The sequence below is a fragment of the Hyaena hyaena genome, unplaced genomic scaffold, assembly GCF_003009895.1.
Source record: "Hyaena hyaena isolate Hyena2069 unplaced genomic scaffold, ASM300989v1 scaffold_778, whole genome shotgun sequence".
Taxonomy (NCBI): domain Eukaryota; kingdom Metazoa; phylum Chordata; class Mammalia; order Carnivora; family Hyaenidae; genus Hyaena; species Hyaena hyaena.
In genome coordinates, this window is record NW_024081411.1 from 908,820 (window position 1) to 918,984 (window position 10,165).

Sequence of the window (10,165 nt, forward strand, 5' to 3'; positions counted from 1 at the left end):
TCCTCCTCCAGTGCCTTTCTTTTCTTCCTGTTAATTCCCACCTTAGATCCTTTCCACTGAGAGTTCCCTCTGCCTAAAGTACTCTGTCCCCATCTTGTTCTCTTTGGGTCGTTGACTTTTAGATCTCACCTTACGTGTCCTCAGAGAGGCCTGTTCTGACCCCACCTCAATCCAACAAACCATGTAGTCATTATTTCATCCTGCGTTAATTCTCTGCAAAACACTACATCTCATATTTTGATTAATTTGTGTATTCATTTCTTAACTGATACTTCCTTTATATTGTTAGGCTCTAACAATATAGAGCCTAGGGCAGACACTAATTTTATCTTGTTTACTGCATATAAGCACCCAATATATGTTTATGGATATAACGGATGGATGGATGGATGGATGGATGGATGGATGGATGGATGGGTGGGTGGATGAGCAAATGAATGAATGAAATACCTCAAGTCTGTTGAAATTTTAGGAGCCAGTATGCTGAGAGTATCAAAGAGAAATAAAGGTAAGGCAAATCTTCCTTCTCTCAACCCAAGACCCTCCCCAAAGTCACCCTTTCCAGTAGGAAGTCTACCCTATCCACCATGCTTTCCCCTCCTCTGAACTTATAGCAGTGATTTACAATTGCAGTTAGCCCTTTGTTCCTCAGTGAAATCACCTCTGCCACTACATTGCATTACCTTCCATATGATATCCTCAGCCCTGCTGCCCTGGACTGGCTCTCCCCAACTAGAGTAACCTCCTTGCAGGTTTGAGCTATGTTATTTTGTGACCTTCAGCTTCTAGGGGGCACCTAATAAATATTTCGTAAACCACAGGAATTCAGGGTTGGAAGTGATCTGAGAGATCACCTTCTAGAAGCTCCCATCATGGAGGTAAGAGAGCAGAGGCCTAGAGACAGAAAGTGATTGCCCAAGTTTGCATGGTCAACCAGATATAGGATGCTCCCTGATCTGTATCCTGTTTCCCAGGTTAACTTTCTTTCCACTTTCCACTTTCAACATGTTGGTGGTGACTGTGGTTCTAGGGGCCCAAAGACGGTGCGATTTGGATAACCCACTGTCAGGGTGAACCATACGCAATCATCAGCATTTATCAGCTTTTGATGTACAAAGTGATAATTTCATACAGTTCAACCTAATGAAAGGTGTTAAGGGTAACAGGGGAAAAGACCCAGAGAAGAAATGATAGCTCTATGAAAAAAATAAAAATGAAAACAAACAAAAGCCTAAGAAGGATAATAAATAGACTCCCAAGTAGAAACTTCATGAAGACAGGGAGAGCACTCTTTGCTGGACACAAAACTGTCTAAGAATCCAGGAAGGATATGGGGAATGAATGGCCATAGCAAGTTCCTCATCACTGAGAAGGTTATGCACAATAAGGAAAGCTTTTGGTTTTTTTATTTTTTAAAGACTTTTTTTATTTGGGGGACATCTAGGTGGCTTAGTCAGTTGAGTGTCTGATTTTGATTGACTCTTGATTTTGACTCAAGTTATTATCCTAGAATCGGGCCCCATGTTGGGCTCTACACCGAGCATGGAGCCTGTTTAAGATTCTTTCTCTCTCCCTCTGTCCCTCTCCCTGAGTCACACTGTCTCTAAAATAAATAAATTTTAAAAATACTTTAAGTAATCTACAACCAAATGGGGCTCAAACTCACAACCCCAAGATTAAGAGGTGCATGCCCCACTGACTGAGGCAGCCAGGTGCCCCATGGAAAGCTTTTAAAGTTGGCATTTATTGAGGGGTTTCTCTTGTCAAGGACTATTTTAAGCACTTTACATCTATCACTTTGTCTATACAACAATCTTACTAGGTCAGTACTATTATTATTATTAATCTTACTAATGTCCCACTTTACAGATGAGGAAACTGTGGCAGAGAGAGGGTAAGGAGCTAGCCAAAGGTTGTGGATTAAAAGTAACATAGAGGTACCTGGGTGGCCCAGTCAGTTAAGTGTCAGACTTCAGCTCAGGTCATGATATCGCAGTTCATGAGTTTGACCTATGTCAGGCTCAGTGTTAACAGCTTGGAGCCTGGAGCCTGCTTCAGATTCTGTGTCTCCCTCTCTCTCTGCCTCTCCCCCACTCACGCTCTGTCTCCCTCTCTCTCAAAAATAAACAAACATTTAAAAAAATGTTTTTAAATAAAAAAGTATCTGACTCTTGATTTCAGCTCAGGTCATGATCTCACAGTTTTTGAGATGGAGCCCTGCATCAGGCTCTGCGCTGACAGCATAGAGCCTGTGTGGGATTCTTTCTATCCCTCTCTCTCTCTGCTCCAAAGAAGTGACAGAGATCATGTCCTCACCCACTGTGCTATTTTGAAGATGTTCTGGGGCAAGTTGGATGACCACTAAGCACAGGCTTTGGAAAGCCATCTCTAGCATGGGGAGGACATTTGGGTAAAATACCTTCAAAGAAAGCTCTGGACCTGAGGTTGTAGGATTCTAGAATGCTGAGTAGTTCTGGTAAAGGAATAGGAAGGTCTCAGCACAGTGTCTTCCCCCCAGTTCACCCCTCCCCACCTCCCTCCTCCCCATCTTGGTCAGGCACACCCTCTTGCCTGGGGGGATGTGCAGGGCAGGTCCAGGAATTTAGGATTATGAACACCTATTGATTATACACCTGATATGCACCAGGCAGTCTATCCATAGAAGCACTGTGTCTTGTGTGCTCCTCTGAACACCATCAAAGCAGGTATTTAATTTTACAGACAAGGAGACTAAGTCGCCAGAGGGGGCCCTGGTCTTAGACGGTTAAGCTGGTAACACAGCCAGGATTGGCACCTAGGTATCTGATTCTAGAATATTGTGCTCCTTCTATGAAACCACAGAATACCTCGGGAATAATTCCAGATAGTAGTGGGCCTGAGAGCCGAGTGGAGCTAAGGGGAAGAAAAGGAATTTTGAAAGTCATGGTTCTGATCGCAAACACCCCATGCCTCCTACCGCCTCAGCCCCTGCTTCAGAGAAGCTGGCGACCCAGATAAGCTTATCCTAGGCCGTTTCCACATATGACACCCCATCCAAAGGCATGAAGTGGGATAAGCAACATGCAATTTCCAACTTGGAGAATCACGAGAGTCTGTCAAGACAGTCTGACAACAAGCAAGGGGAAGTCAAGTTGCTGGGCATGGAAGCAGGCATTGGGAGCCTGACTGGGCCCCCTGCAAGCTTTGGCCATTTATCCCTCCATCCAACTGTCTTTTGTCTCTGCCGAGAGCCAGGGGAACAAGACACTTATGGAGCCTGATGTCCAGGAATCTTTACAGCCTCACTCACTCTCATCAAGAGCTGCTGCCCCAGGGTCCCACTGCCCACTCTCTCCTCCATGATTTTCTTCTCTGGCTTCTCACTGCCTTTTCCCATGGATCTCTGACACTTGGGCTGGCACATTCCCAAGTACCTCCAGCCAGTGTGGTCACGAGCTCCAACCAGTGCATCGTCCAAGGCTCACTGACCACCCAAAGGAGCTTAGCACAAGCCCAGGCATTCTGGCAGATGGCAGCAGAGGGAGAGAGCCTTCCACCTCATTTCGTCACAGAGACGGCTGCATGGAACATGCCTGCTTTATTACACGGAAGAGTAATAAAGCTCTGCTCTTTCTACCTGTTTCTCTTCTTCCTCTCGTGTGTCCCCCTGACACGGCCACCTGACTTCTTTCCAGAAACAGCCATACCCAGGGAAATAGAGCACAGATCCAAGTTGAGACCCTAGTCTGTTTCCAGAAACTGAGCGCTTAATTGCTGCACCATGCTGTGAAGTCCCTCCCCTGCCCGGTACCTAGGAAAGGAGGAAACCCAGGAGTGTAACAGGCTCTCCTCACCCCTTTCTGTAGTCCATGTACCTTGCCAGGCATCCAGCCACAAAAAATCCCCAGCCTCCAAGGCTCAGAAACAGAGGTGCCCAGGAGATGGAGCCAGACAGGGTAACACCCTTATCTTCGCTCCTGGGATTTCTCCAGGGAGGTTTAGAGAGGGTGCCTCGAAACCCAGAATTTCTCTGAAACACTCTGTGGCTGTGGTGATGGAAACTGGTCTGGAGTTCTGGATGCCCATAGCCATGGCTTCCTGCTCTGGGTTCTCAGCTTGAGAGAGTGGTACAGTAGAGGAGGATTGGGGGAAACTTAACCATGGGGGAGAAGAAGGGGAAAAATAGTGGGGGAGAGGGAGGGAGGCAAACCATGAGAGACTCTTGAATGCTGAGAACAAACTGAGAGCTGATGGGGAGGAGGGGAAGGGGGGTGATGGGCATGGAGGGGGGGCACTTGTGGGGATGAGTACTGGGTGTTATATGGAAACCAACTTGACAATAAACTATTTGTAAGAAAGAAAGAAAAGAAAGGAAAGAAAGGAAAGAAAGGAAAGAAAGGAAAGAAAGGAAAGAAAGGAAAGAAAGGAAAGAAAGGAAAGAAAGGAAAGAAAGGAAAGAANGAAAGGAAAGAAAGGAAAGAAAGGAAAGAAAGGAAAGAAAGGAAAGAAAGGAAAGAAAGGAAAGAAAGGAAAGAAAGGAAAGAAAGGAAAGAAAGAAAGAAAGAAAGAGAAAGAAAAGAAAGAGAGAGAGAGAGAGTGGTGCATCCTCTGCCTGAGCCCACACCATCCTATTCACTCCCCAGGCTCTGAGACTGCCCTGGGCATTGGACCTGTGTGTGAGAGCTGTGCTTAGCTGTGCCACACAACCACCCCAGACCTCACGCATGATCTGGGAACCTAAGAATTCCAGAAATGCAGCCCCCGAGTGCAGCTGGGAAGAATAGTGTGGACAGCAGCAAACCAGCAGCACTAAAAGCAGACACAGTCGTCGCCACCACCTCCCAGCCAGGATAGAAGTTCCACAGAGACAATGTGTTGACTCTACCTCGTTCACTGTTCTGTCCCCAGATCCTAGAAGCCCTAGTAGGCACCCAAGAAACATGTGTTGAACCAATGAATTAATACAATGCATACACATACACATATAGTTTAAAGAATCTATTAAATTTTTTTCAAAGGAAGAAAGAAATTCAAAAGAAAAACACAGATCCCTTAGGAGATAAATCAAATACTGGGAATCTCCTGGCGGCAGATTTCTCCAAGCAGCAGAAGATGTAAGGAACCCAAGGAATTATGTAGCCCAGTCATTTTCAATTTCTTTCTTCACAATGGAATCGTTACTCCAAATGGAATCTTCCACCACTCACCAAGAGAAAGTGGGGTTGCTCCAGATGAGGCTGGAAGGAAGCTCCTTGCCAGAGCTCCATACAATCGACCTCTTCAGCTAGCCTCCAGCCCTCTTCAATCCCCCTTCCCCACTCGTCCCCCATCCCAAGAGCAGCCAGGGACCAAGGCCCACCTACACACACCACCCACCCAGGAGTCATGTGTGTCCCATCCACACAACACGCCCAGGAGTCAGGTGTGTCCGCAGCCTGGAGCCTCTGCTCCCAGGTGGACCAAAGCTCCCTCTCATTCCCATCCCTGGGCTCTGTGGACCATCCCCCGTGTCTGGCAAGATTTCCTATTATGTTGCATAAGCCAGTTTGAGAAGGTTTTGGTCACTGGAGACTAAAGTGGCTTTAATACATTTAGGTGATCTGTTGTGAGCACTCTCACAGGTGCCTCTAAGCCTTTGTTTTCCCCAGAATTTGCCCAGACGAGCCCTGATCAGAGCCCAGGGCTGAGGACAGAGAAGCAGCCAGCATAATAACCCATGACCTTCCTGCTGACCAGCACATTTCCATCCTGCAGGACAGAGACTCTTCACACTCCATGAAATCAGAGTTAACCCCCTACCTCTCTTCTAGCAAAGAAAGGAAATCAGGAAGGAAAGGAGGGAGGGAGAGACTAGGGTTGAAAAAAACCCTCATTTTTGGCAAGATCTAAATGCAACTCTAACTCAGAAGATCCATGAGAAAAATGACAAGAGCCAGTCCTTTGCGCAAGGCATGCTCTGATTTCATGCCGACAAATTATTTTTTAAAGGGCATTAATATCACAAGCTGATGACTTTTAGCCCTGAGCAAATGATGCATTTTAATGTTTCTTTACACATAGCTCTCAGCCCAAGTGAAGCTGTCTTCGGCAAAGCATTAGCAAACATTTACATTTCAAAATTCAAAAGAGGGTTGTTGTTGGGAGTTTCTTTCTTTTCATATATGCCCAGACAGAGAAATCATATTTCACATGTTAAGTGGTGTGTAGCATCCGTTTCTAACCCCTGGCATACCGTTAGAAAACGGTGGCACCTGGTTTTCAGGCCTACAATGTAAAGATTGATTTTGAAAAGGAGACAGAAACACAGTGGCTTCATCAAACACCATTACTGTGGTGGCAGGCAGGCTGTTTGTGAAATGGCTGTGTATTTGCGGGTTCCTTTATTCCTCAGCAGAGGGAAGGCACCAGATATTTGGTGCAGGGTCCTCAGAAAGCAAAAAAACTCAGAAGTTAGTGTTTATTTTTCCACGTGGAGTCAAAGCCGAAAGGACAGTGAACCCAGGGCTGGGTGAGAATCACAATCAATCAGGGGTAGGGATTCATTTTCCACTTTAATAAACTCAAATCGGTTAAGAGTCACACCATTAGAGGTGTGCAGCATGCCTTCAAAGCTGTCGCATTTAAAGTCACCCTACTGTTGGTGAAGAGGTCCTTGCTCTAGACCAGAGCTTCCAGATGCCCCACAGAAGAATGGTTTGGGTATGCAGACTCTACAGGCAGAGGTAGGGGTTCAAATCCCATCTCAGCCACTTTCTAGCAGTGAGACCTTGTACAAGGGACTCAGCCTCTGTTGACTTTAGTTTGTCCATCTGTAAAATGGGAATAAGAAGATTGCCCATCTCTCTGGGTCCTGTTAAAAGCTAATGTGACAATTTATGTGATGAGACCAGCATGGCCCCTGGCTCACTGTACATACATCATAGGAATGGCCCACTCCTGTCATCATTCCCTCTCCAAGGAAACTTTCCATGCAGGCCACTCCAATGTCTCCATTTCTTACATGTCCTCTCCTCCCGAGATTGGCTGTGCGTCCTCCTCCCATACCTTGAAACCTCCTCCCATATGCACCCAGGCAAATCTTTCCAAGAAAGAGGATAATAAAAACAAACCTTGTTCTAAAATGGGATTGCCCATAGCAGCACTTCCAACAATAGCCAAATCATGGAAAGAGCCTAAATGTCCATCAACTGATGAATAGATCAAGAAGATGTGATTCATCTATACAATGGAATACTACATGGCAATGAGAAAAATGAAATCTGGCCATTTGTAGCTATGTGGATGGAACTCGAGGGTGTTATGCTGAGCAAATTAAGTCAGGCAGAGAAAGACAGGTACCATATGTTTTCACTTATAAGTGGAACAGAAGAAACTTAACAGAGGACCATGAAGGAGGAGAAGGGGGGAAAATAGTTGGGGAGAGGGAGGGAGGCAAACCATGAGAGACTCTTGAATACTGAGAACAAATTGAGGGCTGACGGGTGTGGGGGAGAGGGGAAGGGGGGTGATGGGCATGGAGGAGGGCACTTGTTGGGATGAGCACTGGGTGTTATATGAAAACCAACTTGACAATAAACTATTAAATAAATAAAATTTGAAGACACACACACACACACACAAATGGGATTGCCGTGATGGTTGTACAACTCTACATTTACTAAAACCCATTAGACATGCACAGTGAGGGAATTTCACTGTATGAGAATAGTTCAATAAAAATAAAGAAATAACCAAGACAGGAAAGTTAGCAAGATTCTAAAAGGTTGGTTCACAACAATTCACAAGGTTGAAATCTCCCAAATGTCTCAGAGTTAGAGTCTGGGCCAAACATTCTAGACTCTTCCTCTCACGTCCTCAAATAAAGAAGGCCACATTCCTTGTTTACCTCCCTTCACCCCTCTGCTCTGTGTTTCAAAGTCAGGACAGCTGATTGTGAGACCTGAAGGTAGGGATACCCAGAAGGAAATCTGCCCTCCTGCTCAGGGCCCACTTTTCTCCTTCCCCAGGAGACACTGATTAGAAGGAACTCGAGGAATATGAACGACACAGGGTGGGGGGATGCTTATCAAGAAACCCAGAGCAGGGGGCCATCTCTATCTCGTTACTGAGCTAGGGGAAAGCCACCAAGACAAAGCAATCCGTTCTACCTAAAGTTCGCTCACCCTGACAGCGCATCTCTCCCACATGCTCATTCCCCCACATATGAATCTATCTTGCTTCCTCCCTGGGTACACAATGGGCCCCAGCTGGTGGTAATGGAGATGACATTTTGAAATGACACCTTTTGGGGCCCCTGCATGGCTCAGTCTGTTAAGCATCCGACTTTGGCTCAGGTCATGATCTCACGGTTCGTGGGTTCAAGCCCCACGTCGGGCTCTGTGCTGACAGCTAGCTCAGAGCCTGGAGCCTGTTTAAGATCCTGTCTCTCCCTCTCTCTCTGCCCCTCCACTGCTCACGTTGTCTCTCTCTCTCTCTCTCTCTGTCAGAAATAAATAAAACATAAGAAATTTTTAAAAAAGACAAGACACCTTTTGCTGTGATGTGTGCACTCAGTTATTTGGGGAGAAGCAAACAATTGCACAGGGTTGCAGGATGGCTATTTAGAGTCCTCAGGACATCTTGCAGATGCAGAATGCCTCGGCTTCCTCTTCCTTCTCCATCTCTGTCCCATGGAGGTGAGCACAATCCAGTCTGCACCAATATATGACCATGAAAGGAGGGAGGGGACAGCCTGCCCAGGTTCCTGCAGAGGACACATCAGCTTTTCCACCTCTTTGAAAGCTGCCAGTGGTTCTGCTTTCTACTAAGGGCCACCTACCCCGGTCTCTCTTGCCTGCACTGAAACTGCACCTGGGACTCCATTTCCCATTTCCTAAGGGTTTTTTGCTACTTGCTTCCATTCTACTGAGCATGTTCTCAAAATAAACAAAGTACAGTTCTTGGCTGTGGTTTGCCCAATAGCCTCGTGGCACATTTAACACAAGGCAAAGGAAAACCCAAATGAGAATCCCCATGACAGCCCCAGGAGAGGAGGGAAGATGGGCAGACTGGAACTGCCTATGGTCCAGTCAAGCCAGCCTTGGGCCAGAGCCACCAACATGGGTGGCCAAGCCAGCTAAGCATTTAGCAGGCAGCAGGCTTCCACAAAAGTGGAGAGCAACAGGGAATCCACCCAGGACAGGACAATGGACACAGAGGATGAGCTTAGGGCAGCCTGTGGACGTGTGCTGCCCACTGATTGGTTAAGTCTTAGTGTAGCTCGGTTTAAAGATGCTCTGACCTGCCCATGCCCAGAAACTCTGCTACCCTATGTTCTTTTCAGAACTTTTCTCTGAACAGAACGATCCTGTACCACAGTTTTCTGAAGCCACTCTGCAAACCCCAAGGCCCAGAAATGACTTGAGGCTTCCTGCTTTCAGGCCTCAGATGTTCTTACGTCCTGTTCTTCTGATGCACATCCAAGTTCGTGCTCTTAGCACCTCCCTGAGCTTTCCCACCAGCAAAGAGAATCCCTCATCCTTCAGAAGTTGTATCAAGATGAATCAGATACAGGTGCAAGCCTTGGCTTCTTCACTCCCCATCAATGCTCATGCATTACATTATTCTGCCCCAGAAGGACCAGTCTTTGAAAAAGACAGAGAAGGGAGCTTACAGCATTGCAAATAGAGAGGACCCAGGAAGCCTTCTCTAGATTCCTATGTTTTCCTTCCCAAGGTGACTTTTCTGTAAGTCAACATTTCCTCCAGCCAGGTCTTTCCTCTCAATAAAACCCCTCATTCTCCTGATGGTCAGCCCTTAGTGAGATTTAGCAACTAAATAAGTCTCTGTGACTAGGTCTGTCCTGCTTTTATTTACATCCCACCCCCATCCCTGCACCCCCACCACCCTGAACCCTCTAATAAGGAAACATGGCAGCCATCTCTGAAATCCCAGTCATATGCCTTCTGCTTTCTCCTAACTAGTGAAGACCCCACCTGGCATCCAGGCATTTAGCTCCAGCCTTTGGTTGTGAGTGTGCCAGTTACCCCATTCCTGAAGTGCCTCTCCCAGGACCTCTGACTTGGAAATCCAACTGCCTGCTGACTATTTCCATGTGAGAATGTGGTCGCATTACACAAAGAGAACACAGATCCCTCTCTTCCTGGCCCTCCCAAAGCCATTCTCCCTAATAAATCTCTCCAGCACC